This window comes from Tupaia chinensis, unplaced genomic scaffold (genome assembly GCF_000334495.1).
Source record: "Tupaia chinensis unplaced genomic scaffold, TupChi_1.0 Scaffold148698_1, whole genome shotgun sequence".
Lineage (NCBI taxonomy): Eukaryota > Metazoa > Chordata > Mammalia > Scandentia > Tupaiidae > Tupaia > Tupaia belangeri.
Window position 1 is genome coordinate 1,675,472 of NW_006208547.1, and position 13,440 is coordinate 1,688,911.

The 13,440-nt window shown below is 43.2% G+C and overlaps 1 long non-coding RNA gene across 4 annotated transcripts in view; it reads left to right on the forward strand.

Annotated features, from left to right (window-relative positions):
• LOC102486348 (uncharacterized) overlaps positions 1-12,669 on the forward strand; it is a 75,399-nt gene extending 62,730 nt beyond the window's left edge. For all 4 annotated transcript variants that reach the window (XR_003548245.1, XR_003548244.1, XR_003548243.1 and 1 more), the window contains 2 exons: positions 7,776-7,874; positions 12,624-12,669. This is a non-coding gene — a long non-coding RNA (uncharacterized LOC102486348). The remainder of the gene's footprint in view (positions 1-7,775; positions 7,875-12,623) is intronic.
• Positions 12,670-13,440: the final 771 nt, after the last annotated feature.

Here is a 13,440-nt window from a genome sequence, read left to right on the forward strand (position 1 = left end):
GCCGGGCGGCCGGGAAAAGCGCGCGCCCCGCTCCGGTCTGGGCCCTCCTTCCCTGGCCGAGGCCCAGCGCACACCCACCTTCCCACCCCACGGGGTGGCCTCGGGCCTCGGACGCCCGCCAGCCCGTGGGGATCGGGGCAGCGCTGTCTTTTAAAGTGTGCAGGGCTGGTCCCCACCGAGACTGATCGCGTCCTTAGCGGCTCCAGGTAGTAAGCCGGGCCTTTCCCCAGTGGGGGAAGTCGCTGTGTTCCACTCTAAGGCAGAATGTCGGAAAGTGAGTCGGAGTGTTCTGAAAACTTCCAGAGAACCTTTTTTTCTTCTTCCTCTTTGTCTTCCTTCTTCCTTCCTAGAGTTTTCGAGCCCTAAGAAACCTTACACCAGCCATTTATGCCCCGGCTGCAGACAGGCTTCTGAGCCCCTCCTTCCTCCGACTCCTCCTATAAATCTAACGATCTCAACTCAGGTTGTGTTACCACGGTGGACACAAAATGCCACCCTGACAGCTTCTCTGTGCTCCTCTTTCTTCTCAGTCCCGGAACAGCATTTCCAGTTCTTGGCCCCTGGTCCTGTTAGTGACCTAAAGTAGTCTGTTACCGCCTCCCTTTTTTTTTTAAAGAAAAAAGAGAGAGAGAGACTTTTTCCAATCGGACAGGTGAGCTCTCCAGAAAGACAGAAAGTGAGAAATCAGGGAACCAGCGGTTAGCGTAATGGCTATGTCGCTGGACTCCCACGTAGTCGACCGCGGTTCACGTCCCGGACCCGGTGGCTTAAAACTCACGCCGGGCGCGTGTGCGTGCGGGCCCAGGATCCCTCGAGGGGAATGGAGGAGAAGGGATTGCGGCGTGACCATCCCCCCTGGGGGGTGATTTCTCGCTTTCTGTCTCTATGTGTCTCTGTCTATCTGGCGAGCGCACGCGGCGCGCGCCCTATAGAGAAAACCCCTCCAAAAAAAAAAAAGAAATCGCTCACACACACACACACACACACACACACACACTGGGGATGGCCATACCGTAATCCCTTCTCCTCCCTTCTCCTCCCTATCCCCCTCCCCCTCTCTGGGATCTTGGGCACACGCAGAGGTCAGGCATGAGTTTGAAGCCACTGCCAGGATTCAAACAGGCAGTTGGCCATGTGGGAGTCCAGTGACATAAGCATTATGTCATCTGCTGGTCCCAGTGGTCTCTAATTTTTTATCCAGTTTGGGAAGTCCATTACCACTCATCCCTCCCAATCAGCCAGAGTCTGAAAATATTGAGTAGAAAATTCCAGAAATACACGATCCGAAAGTGTTAAATTGCACACAGTTCTGAGTTGCGAAATGACATTCACATGGCCGGCTCAGACCTGCAGGGCACGTGAACCACCCCTTGGACCAGTGGATCCGCGCTGTAGATGCAGCTGCCTATTGGCCGCCTGGTAGCTAGGTGGGTTGTCAGGTCCACTGGTGTTTATCCCAGGGCTTCTGTTCCAGTCGCCCTTATTTTACTTAATGATGACCCCAAAGCCCAAGGGTTGCGATGCTGAAATGTTGTTGTTATTTTTCTATTTTATGAGTAGTTTTTGTGGTTAATCTTTTACTGTAACCAATTTATAAAAAGAACTTTACTGTGGACATGCATGTACAGGAGAAAAACACTAGAGAGTTGGTTTCTCACGTTGGTTTCAAATATCCAAGGGGGAATGTTAAAACATTCCCTGAGGATAAAAGAGACTTCTCTGTATACAAAGAAATGACTAGAAGGTGGCTTTTTTATTATTATTTAGTTTTTGCTATGGGGCACATGAGCTTGAGAGAGAGAAAAAAATTACTCTGCAGGGAGGATGGCCATGCTGAAATCCCTTCTCCATTCTCGGGATTTGGGGCATACATGCACAGTGGCCAGACATGATTTTCAAGGCCCTAGATTGAGGACTCAGACTGCACAGTGGGCCATGTGGGATCCAGGGCCTGGAAACATTTTTTTAGCACCATAAATTTACGTTGTTACAATTCCCCATCACCAAACTTTAAGCATGTCTGATCTCTCAATCAATAGTCCAAAGCTATTATACGATCGCATTATACAGTTGCATGTGTGGATCTGGGTAATGAAGATGAAGCAGAGAAATCTTGTGGAAATCTAAAAGGTTGTTAAATTGGTCTTCTCTAGGTTTCTACTCATTAACACTGTCCTAGAATTAACCTGTCCCCTCAAGGGGGAAATCCGTGACATTAATTTTTACTGAATATATACTGTGTGCCAAGTAAATTCTAGACTTGAAAAAAAAGGAATAAAATGAATCTTGTCTTTAAAAAGCTCAGAGGGTGGCCAGGAGGCTGCCTTTCCATTGAGGAAAGGAAAATTACTTAGTGGTCACTGTGTCTAGACTGTTTGGGGCACAAAGCAGACAAAACTCTTGCCTCCAAGGAGTTTTCATTATCATGGGGCTGGGAGGATAGACAATGAATAAGATAAATCATAAGTAAGTCTATGAGAAATGGTAATACATATATTACCATATATCGCCAAGAAGGCTCCGCAGAGGATAGTACTTACAGAGAGACTGGGGTACACACGGGGATAGCTAGCGCTGTGGCCTATGGCATCACTTCTAATCTCAGGGTGATGAGACGCCTTTAGAGTAAATGATCAGAATTCAATGAGAAAACAGTAATAAATGATAGAGACTCCCAGCTTTGGTTTATACTTGAAGTGAGATAAAAAGCTACTGCCATAAATGTTGACAAGTCTAAAAAGCATCTGAACGGCGCTAGCAGGAGGCATAATGGTTAAGGTGCTAACTCTTACGTGGTTGACTTAGAGTCCCAGATCCAGAGACTTGAAATGCACGCCGAGCACGTGCCTGCAAGCTCAAAATCCTGAGACGAGAATGGAGGAGAAGGGATTGCAATGTGGCCATGCCCGCACCAGGGAGAGTTCCTCTTCCTCTCTGTCTCTCTCTCTGTCTCTGGTGAGTATATGTGCCTGTGAAAAAATGCTCTTTCTCTGTTAAAAAAAAAAAAGGTATCTAAACAAGGTTGTGTGCATGCGAAGGTATCTCCGAGGTGCCAGGGCCAGCAATATAGCCATTACGCTAACTGCTGGTCCCCACATTGGGAACTTTTGACAGTATTGTGTACAAGGCCTTCCTTGGAGCTCGGTGTAACTAAAACAGCATGGATGCCCATTTGAGGTAGTAAGGAGGTAGGAAGCTCTAGCAGGATACTGGAGCCACATGGGAGGTGTGAGTGCCCAAAATCCCAACAGGAGAACAGAGGAGAAGGAATTGTAGCATGGCCATGCTCCCTGGGGGGTGATTTCTAGCTTCGTGTCTCACTATCTCTGCCTCTCTGGAGAGTACACACATCCTATAGCAAAAAACTTTCTTAAAAAACTTTTGTCCAACATCCTCCACTGCTTGCTCTGAGTTAATTAGCATCTACTTCTTTGAAATTGGGCAGACAGCTCAGTGAGGGACCATTATCTAGTTTAAGCTATAGTATACCTTCTTAGAAATGAACTATGTATGGGTGTGGAGTCCAAATTCGTTACTTTTGTGTTTGTAAAACTCTCGTAAGATAAATACAAAATAACATTCATTGATTGCCATTAAATATGGTGAAAACAGGCCTGGGACCAACAGGTGGCGCGGTGGTTAAGGCACTGGACTCCCACATGGCCCACTTTGATTTAAGTCTCAGACCCAGTGGCTTGAAAATCACACCAGGAGGAGAAGAGATTGCAGTATGGCCGTTCCCTCAGGGGGTGATTTTTCACTTTATCTCTCCCTCTTTTCTCTCTCAGTGAGTACACATGCCCTATGGAAAAAAAAAAAAAAAAAAAACTAAAAATTAAAATCACCAAAACAAAACGAAAACAGGGCCAGCCAGTGGCATGGTGGCTAAGGCACTGAATTCCACATTGCCAACTGTGCTCTTCAAGTCCTGGACCAAGTGGCTTGAAGAACATGCCAGGTATGTGTGAGCGTGTGCATAGAATCCCAAGAGCAGAATGGGAGAAGAGAAATTGCAATCTGACCAGTCTTCCTGGGAGGTGCTTTCTCACTCTCTCTCTCTCTTTCGCTCTCTGGTGAGCATACATGCCCTATAGCAAATTAAAAATCAAAAGATGCAAAAAAAGAGATGATTATGATAATTGGTGTTTTGAAGGAGTGCGTGCACGAGTCTCTTTATGATGGCTGTTTGGAGCTCAAGGTGACAGCCACATGTGCCACAGCACTTTGGATGGGGGCTAAATAAAAACACGGTGAAAACAGACCATGTTACAGTTCATATGGTGGCTTCTAAATACCATACCAAGAGGTGGCAGAGAGAGCTGTGGCTGTTCATACTAGAATAATTTTCCCAGTCTCAGCTGTTAGTCTAGTTGTAGAAGACAGTGCACCTTAAAGAGAAAGAGGGCTCGCCCTATAGCCTGGTGAGTAATGGAACCAGATCCCACAGGGATGGCCTACCGCAGCTCAAACCCCAGCCCAATGACTTGAAAAACACTCCAGATACCTGTGCATGTTTACTCCAAATCTCTACAGGATGGCGAAATGAAGAAAGGATTGCAGTGCGGTTATGCCCGCCATGCCCCAGAGAGCTGGAGTGTCATGGCTCTCTCTCCCCCTGTCCCTCTGTCTCTCTCTGGCAGTTAATAAAAGGAAAAGAGGAAGGAGCAGAAGGCATAATGGTTAAGTTGCTGGACTCCCACAGGCTGACTGCAGTTCGAGTTATAGACCTGGAGGCTTGAAATCCATGCCGGTGTGTGTGTGTGTGTGTGTGCTTATCCAAAATCCTGAGAGGAGAATGGAGGAGAAGGGATTGCAGCATGGCCATTCTCCCCGGGGGGTGATTTCTGTGTCTCTGTCTCACTGGCAAGCGCACATTCCCTGTAAAATAAATACCTCTCCCTCCCAGAAAAAAAGAAAAAAAAAAAAAAGAGAGAGAGAGAGAAATAGAAAAAATGTTGGAGAAATGATCAGGTAGATGAACATGGTGAGAATCCTACAGGAACGCATGACTTCCGTTAAAGCACACAGACCATGCTTGTGTCTTTCAACAATATTTATAAAAAGTTCCTGTCTTGGTACAAATTTTTAAGAGAAGTTACTCAATTTTTGTTTCAAAGTTTTCTATTTGCTATGCTTATATATTATTATGGAAATGTCTTGCATTTACCAAAAATACACACTCTCTTGTAAAGATTTCAAAGGAATTTTTTGGAACTAATGATATGAGGAAACAAAACTGAAAGGGAAAGTTAGTTAATATCTGTACAAATCGCCTACATTATACTTCGAAATTATTGAACATTCATTCATTAACACCTAATAATTAGTAAGTAAAGCAATTATTTTCCTTTTAGCTTTCCAGAAAAGAGAGAAATATTGTTTATCACTGCTAATAAATGAATTTTTTAAACAAACTAAAATTACAACTTTTTTTTTTAGAGGTTTTTGCTATAGGGCGCGTGCGCTCGCCAGACAGAGAGAGACAGTGAGAAATCACCCCCCAGGAGGGATGGCCATGCCGCAATCCCTTCTCCTCCGTTCTCCTCTCGGGATCTTGGGCACGCACCTACACGCGCCCAGCGTGAGTTTTAAGCCACTGGGTCTGGGACGCGAACCGCGGCCGACTACATGGGAGTCCAGCGACATAACCATTACGCTAACTGCTGATCCCAAAATTACAACTTTTATACAAGTATAAAAATGAACATGTGGGGGCCGGCTGATGGTATGGTGGTTAAGGCACTGTACTCCCACATGGTCGACGACAGTTCGAGTCCCAGACCTGGCAGCTTGAAAATTATGCCAGGCACGCGTATGTATGTATGTATGTATGTATGTATGCCTAAAATCCCAAGAGGAAGATGGAAAGGGGATTATGGCATAGCCTCCCTTCCCTCCCTGGGAAGTGATTTCTCACCTTTATCACTCTCTCTCTGGCTCTCTCCAGCTAGCACATGCACCATATGTGAAAAAAATAAAAAAGAAGAATGTGTATTAAAGATTTTATTCAGCGCATAAAAAGAGAACCAGGCAGATGTTACAGCAGATTCAAAGGAAAAGTCAGAAAAGCATACATTTTATGAAATAAAGGATGTTGAAATGAAGGTGCAAATGGAGGTAAAACTAACCTTGTCAACAATGAGGCAGAAAAGTCTACTGAAATTGCACCAGACAGGCGAGAGATTGCATACTCTTAGACAAGAATTATTTGCCATTTCTATCAGTTATCTGCAACTTACAAAGTTGTGAGACAGCTTCATGGAATCAGAATCAGGTAATCCAGGAAGTGACATCTAGAGTCTATAAACTGTATGGTTTTTCTATGACTCCTGAGAACTAGTGATTTCAGGGAAAAAAGAGAAATGAAGATTTTCTACTGATAATTCAGCCTCCAGCCCCCAACCTTGAGTGGAGATGCAAGGGGCAAGTTTTTTAGTTTTTGCTTTTTCTAAAAAAAATAAGGTTTTGGTTGTTTTTACATTTGTTTCCTTCTTTATCTCTGTTTCTTTTTTTTTCTTTTCTTTTTCTCTCTCTGTTGCCTTTTCTCTGTTTAAAAGAGAAAACATGGTAAAGTAAATACCTTGGTGATTTATAGGCTTTACAAAGTTCTTGGTTTTTAACCTTCTTGAAATTTATTTCAAAGAAAGACTCAGCTACTTGTAAAAAAAAATTGTATTGTTTTCCACTAATGCACAAAGTTTACCCTATGTTGCTTGGAAAACCCTATTTATAGGTTTTAGAAATAATCTTTATTATGGAAAGTTTTAAACATATGTAGAAAGAACAGAAATAAATATCAGTGTACATCCTCTTTCATTATGATAGCTTGCCAATCTTGTTTCGTATACCTCTCTCTCTTTTTTTTTTTTTTTTGCTATAGGGCACAGTCACTCACTAGAAAGACAGAGAGAGACAGAGAGACAGAAAGTAAGAAATCACCCCCCCAGGGGCATGGCCGTGCCACAATCCCTTCTCCTCCATTCTCCTCTTGGGATAACTGATAGAAATGGCAAATAATTCTGTTTAGGATGCTAAAGGGTTACCAAAGAGTTTAAAATGAGGTGCCTTCATCATCACTGACTCATTTTAGTTTCAGCACTTACTAATGACAATCTTTGCTTCAGTTCATTACTTTCATAAGGATTGCAAGATGGTCATTTTCTTATTCTTAATATTCCCTCCTCATTTATTGGAAGAAAATTTTCAATAAATACCAATAGTAAATTCCTATTATCACCTATGTTGTTAATCTGAAATTCAGTTTTTATAGGAAACGTGAGGTAAATGCTCAGATATGTTTGTTAACTCGTTGACAGTATTTACTAAAACTAAAATAGCCACTGTTAACATTCATGTACATATGATCATATGTGTAGCATATGCATCATATGTTCAATAAAAACATACCATATAACCCATATGTTCAAAAAAAAAAACATGTGAAAGAATGTTCATGGAAACTCTATTTGTTGGAGCCTGTGGAGAGTTCACAAGAAAATTGGCAAAGCAAGGGTTAATGAAGAGGGCCCAAGAGGAGCCTTACCTAAGCATATAAGTAAACCTGCTCAGGTTAAAGGAAGGGCCCAGGAGAACCCCCAAGATAAACTTTTACAACATAGGAAACAGATGTTAGGATCCCCCTCAGGTGCCACCTGCTTGCCTGTGACTGATATTCTTGGTTCCTGATAAAAGAACACCCCTCCATCTAAACCTGAGCTTACAGTTTCCCCTTCCCCTTCCCTTTCTCCTTCCCCTATGATGGAAACCATGAAAAGAGGCCTTCCCTGCTACAAGGCATGAACCTGCTCAGGTCTCACCTCAACGTGCTGCCAGAGCTCTAGCAAACCCAGCTTCTGCTCACATTTCTGCCTCTGGTAAGTTCTCTTAGCATTCATGCACCAGCCCCCACTGCCCACTGCACCCCACTGCACCCCACTGCAGAACCCAAACTGGAAATAGTAAAAACACCCATTAGTAGTAGAAGAGATACGTAAATTGTGTTATATGCATCAAGTAGAGCATATACGTAATGAAAATGAATAAAATAAAAGAAGACACAACATGAATGCATGTTGCTGAGTTAAAGACAGGCACGAAAGAGATTGTTCTGTATTATTCCGTTGATAATAAGCTCACAACGTGGCTTATTAATAAATAATAAGTGTGTTAGAATTATATAGATATTCTGATTATTATTAAAATTATTCTAAGTAAATGTGTGTTAGAAATCTGGGAGTGGTCACTCTAGGATGCAGGTAGAGGATTGAAAGGAACATAAGTGGGCTCCTTTTTTTGTTCATTTCTACTGCATTGTCATGGTTTCTAGATGGTTTTGGTAAAGAGAACTAGAATATGTATTACAGAAAAAACACATCATGAGTTCATACTGATTTTCCCAAATCATATTTAAACCTTTTATACTTTTACTAACCCTGGATTTTAAATTTGTATCTCTGTTTTTTTTTTTCTTCCATCGAAAATCTTACTGTGTTTTCTGTTTTTTTTTTTTTTCGGTTTGTTTGTTTTGTTTTGTTTTATTTTATTTTATTTTATTTTATTTTTTTTTATTTTATTTTATTGCCATAGGGTATATGCACTCACTGGAGAGAGACACACACATGTAAAATGAGAAATCACATCCATGGGAGATAGCCATGCCACAATCCCTTTACCTCCATTCTTCTCTCAGAATTTTGGGCATGTACACACATGTTCCTGGCTTGATTTTCAAGTCTGCAGGTCCAGGACTCAAACCATGATAGCTTTGGCGAAGTCATCCTGTGGGTAAGGATAAAATTAACAAAGACGAGCATTAAAATCCCAACTGTATCTTAGGACCAGATGATGGTGCAACAGTAAAATGTGATGTTCTGAATATCAATCCTACATGGAAAGTTTCCCACTCAAGCTTAAAGACCTCAACTTACAACACGGGACACATTCATGGGACTACATGTTCCAGGCTGGTTGAAGGCTGAGGGTGGTGTGGGGACTCTGTTGAGGATCCTCTCTCTCTCTTGCTCATTCATGGAAGAAATAAACATTAAGAGAAAAGGAAAAAATAGCCAACAATATTTTATTATGGCTAGAGATGAAATGTAAATTCATTTAAGGAAATGCTTTGTTCTGTAAGGTCATGTCACCAATCTAATACACAGGTTCATTTGTTTTCCCTTCCTTTGTATCTTTCGGTTTTGACAGATTGTATCTCCTTTTTTATGATTTAATTTCGAGTTTAACTTATATAAAAAATTAACTTGCCATGAAGTTAATAAATAAATAAAAGCATGTTTAGAAGAGTTATATTTTCCTGGGTGTCCTCTCCACTCTTCTCATGCCTTCACTATTTTTTATCTTTGCATTGGTTAATGCTTTTATTTTCTCTTTTTGATATAAAAATAAACATGTATACCTGACTATATTATTCCCCTTTTTTCACAAAACATAACATAACATAAAGCTTTCTTATTCTTATTTTCTTCACTTAACTGTATTTGAGAGGTGGTATCAGTTAAAATCCCAAAACTATTTAATAGATGTGGACACCTGATGCCATAGCCTGGATCTACTGCAAAACCTTTTCTCACCACACGCCCCATCAACACCGGCAGCCTGACAGCTGGATGGCAAATAGGTCGGAGTGCAGACTCGAATGTGGTACTACATTTCCTCCAAAATCCAAGGGAGCGGTCAAACATTGTGCCTCTTTCTCTGTGGTGGAAAAGAGGAGATGCAGACATCCATGTCTTACTCTACAGGAATATCTCAGCACGCTTCAGAATAGAAACATTATCTGTGCCGCAGCACCTGCACTGACATGGGGTTCGTCTGTCTTCTGGGGTGCAGTGTCTTTCTAAGGTATCTCATTGGGTGGTTATCTCCCACTTCTTAGGTATAATAATGTAACAAACTAGTGCTGGGGCTCAGAAGACAGTACCTCACGGCCTGGCATTTTGGCATGCCGAGAGCTTTGAACTAAAGGAGAACGAGTCTCTCTGACCTCTGTGCTCCCGTCTCTCACCCCTCTTTTTTCACATGAAGAGCAGGAAGGGGCTCTCTCTGTGAACTTTCCTCATCCACCTAAAGACAGATCCTTCAAAACAGAACTCATCAGTCTCCTTCCAGGAATCTCATCAACCAGGAAAGATTACCTATATCATAGGAGAAGAGACTAAGGTCAGAACCTCATCCAGACAGACTAGGTTACATCTAGCTCCTGCTCTTCTGACAGTTATTCCTTGGGACAACTTTTGTTCCCTGAGAGACTACACTTTGTTTGGAATGTGTCACACCAAAATTTGTGTTAAGGGTCAGGTAGTGGCGCAGCAGCAGTGCAATGCTTTATGAAGTCAGATCCGCATGGGAAGGTCCCAAGGTTGTGTCCTGCGACCTCATTGCGTACACTGGGCATGCACACCTGCTAGTGATCTGGGCTGGCTTGGGGACGGCGGTGGATTGTAGTGCAGAGATCCTGTTATGGATGTGGGTATGGGTCTCTCCTTCTCTCTCAGAAAATAAAATGAATAAACTTTAAAAATTCATGGGGCCAGCAGATGGCATAGCAGTTACATTGCTAGACCCCCATGTGGTTGGGGGTCTAGCAACGCAGTTCAAGTCCTGAACTTGATGGTTTGAAAATCACGCTGGGCATGCGTGTGCATTTGTGCCCAAAATCCTGGGAGGAGAATGGAGAAAAAGGGATTGTGGTGTGACTATCCCCCATGTGGGGTGATTTCTAACTTTTCCTCTCTCTGTCTTTGTCTCTCCCTGGTGAGCACTCGTGCCCTACAGCAAAAACCTCTTAAAACAATTCATGTGTCAAGATTTGGTTATTACAAGGTTAAGGGTGGCGAAAATTTAGTCTGACTACGTTGCTGAGAGATGGGGCTTGTTGGGGGAGACTAGGACCAGGGTGGAGCCCCCATGACTGAGTACTTGTGAAATTATAAGGAGACACAGATACGCTCTGCTCAAGCGCTTGCCATAAGATGCCCTGCACCACCTTGAGAACCCCTGACAAGAACACCTCACCAGGTAGGGCTCCTTGACCCTGAACATCCAAAACTATGAATGACAAAACCCTATATTTTAAATACATTGCCAGACTGAAGTATTTCTGTTATTAGCAACACAAGGGCCTGAAACATTTTGTCTACATAGTAAGACAAGCTTTGTTCTGTATATACCCCCCCCCCATCCTTTCATAGCTCATAGCCACTCCCTGTCTCCTGAGTCTCAGGTCCCGACTGTGATACAATAACAAGCTCAACCATCTGGCCCTTCTCCTGCTCCACCCCAGATGCACCTCACTCTTCTCCACCACACTCTGCCAGGAGGCTGACTTTCATTGATTTCATCAGTGTACCCCCTTGCTCTCTGGCTTCTCGTCATGTTTGGCTAATGGAAAACACTGTCTAGAAGAGGGGAGAGTTTAAGGTCAGAGTCTTATTCCCATAGCTCCCACCCATCAGGTCATAGCAGGTTGGCTGCACCTCTCCATCCAAGGCTATACTGCCTTTTACATGGCCCTCTCTTAAAACTACTGCGTTCTCTCTGGGTTTCCATAACTACTCAAGTATCATTGATGTTCGCTAGACCTTCTGCAATAAGTACAAGAACCAGATTCCCGGGAGCCAGCAGTTAGCATAATGGCTATGTCGCCGGACTCCCACGTAGTCGACCGCGGTTCGCGTCCTGGACCCGGAGGCTTAGAACTCACGCCGGGCACGTGTGCGTGCATGCCCAAGATCCCGAGAAGAGAATGGAGGAGAAGAGATTGTGGCGTGACCATCCCCCCTGGGGGGTGATTTCTCGCTTTCTGTCTCTATGTCTCTCGCCCTATAGTGAAAACCTCTCCAAAAAAAAAAAAAATAGATTCCGTTTTTTTTTTTTTTGGAGGTGGGGTTTGCTTTAGGGTGCATGCGCTACCCTGAGAGAGAGAGAGAGAGAGAAGAAAAGTGAGAAAGCACCCCCTGGGAGGATGGCCACACTGCAACCAGTTCCCTGTTCTCTCCCTGAGATTTTGGGAAAACATGCACATGCGCCCAGTGTGAGTTTGAAGCTGCTGGGTCTGGGACTCAAACCACAGTTGGTCATGTGGGAGTCCAGCGATGTAACCTCTATATCATCTGCTGGCTCCACACAGCCAGATTCCTTCAACAACAGAAATTTATTCTCACAGTTTTGGAGGTAGAAGTGCAAACTCAAAGCATTGCAGGTTTAGTTTTTGCGGCTCTGAGGGAGTCTGTCATAAGCCTCTTCCTAGCTTCTGGAACAATCCTTGGCCCCTTAGCATTCCTCAGCTCATGGCTGCTTTGCTCCAGTTTCTGCTTCCATCTTCTTATGGTTTTCTTCCTACATATCTGTTTTGGTGTCTCTGTTTTCTTTTAAGGACATCCGTGATAACTGATCAGGGCCCGCTCTGACCAAGTGTGCTGTTACCTTAACTTGGTTACATCCACAGAAACTCTATTTCAAATCAGGGAACATTCTGAGGTTTTAGGAAGAATGTGCATTTTGGGAGGACACTATTCAACCTGAGAAAAGGTCTAAGATTTGTGTTTTCCTGTGGTAAATTGTCCCTTTCTCAACCAACTTAACTATACCATCTGTTCCTGTGCAAGACACCACCAGACCGATCCGCGTGGCTATGAAGATCATCAAGCTCACTTCGCACTGCATTAGATCAAAAAACAAGAAAATGTCCACTGCCCTGAGGTAAAATCACAGTCCCTGCCACCTGAAAGCAAACAGTATCTGGTTATCTTTCCTGATAGAAATCAGAGCATGCTTTTCCTAGATCAATAGTACAATGCTATTTGCTCCAGTTAAGAAACCACATCTAGAACCCTAGCCATAGTTGGCATCACCACACAATTAAGTTGGCAATAACTCACGTTTACCTTCTAAGACATCTGGCTTTTGCTAACCAAAGACACAGGTTAAACAGCCTCAGTCCCTGTAGTTACCTAATGATGTGGTGCTGCTTTTGTTTATTATTTTGCCTGGGTAGTTGAACAGCAGTTGCGAGGTGGGGGTGGGGGCCAAGGATTTCAGGTTCAAGGTCCTCTGTTTGGCTCTATCTACTAAAATTGCATGTACTCCATGGACCAGGGAAACAATAGGATTCTGCCAGGTAGTAAATATGTTTATTCCCATATCTCTTCTGTGCATGAGGAAATGGTCATAGGATCAGTCTTCTATTCCATTAGATCCATTGTAAAATAAACTCAGGTCAACTCCATAGATCCCACTCTAGTGAGAGACCAGCTTTGGAAGCATTTGGGGGCTCTGAGATTAGCTTCACAGCATCTGGTAACCCTCAAAACATCTAAGTATTTCCCTTTCCTCCTTACATAGTTACCCTGATAACTAGCTGGAGGTCTCTCTGGATTTAATCTGGAGAAAAGACTCATAATATATACCTATTGTAGGAAATGT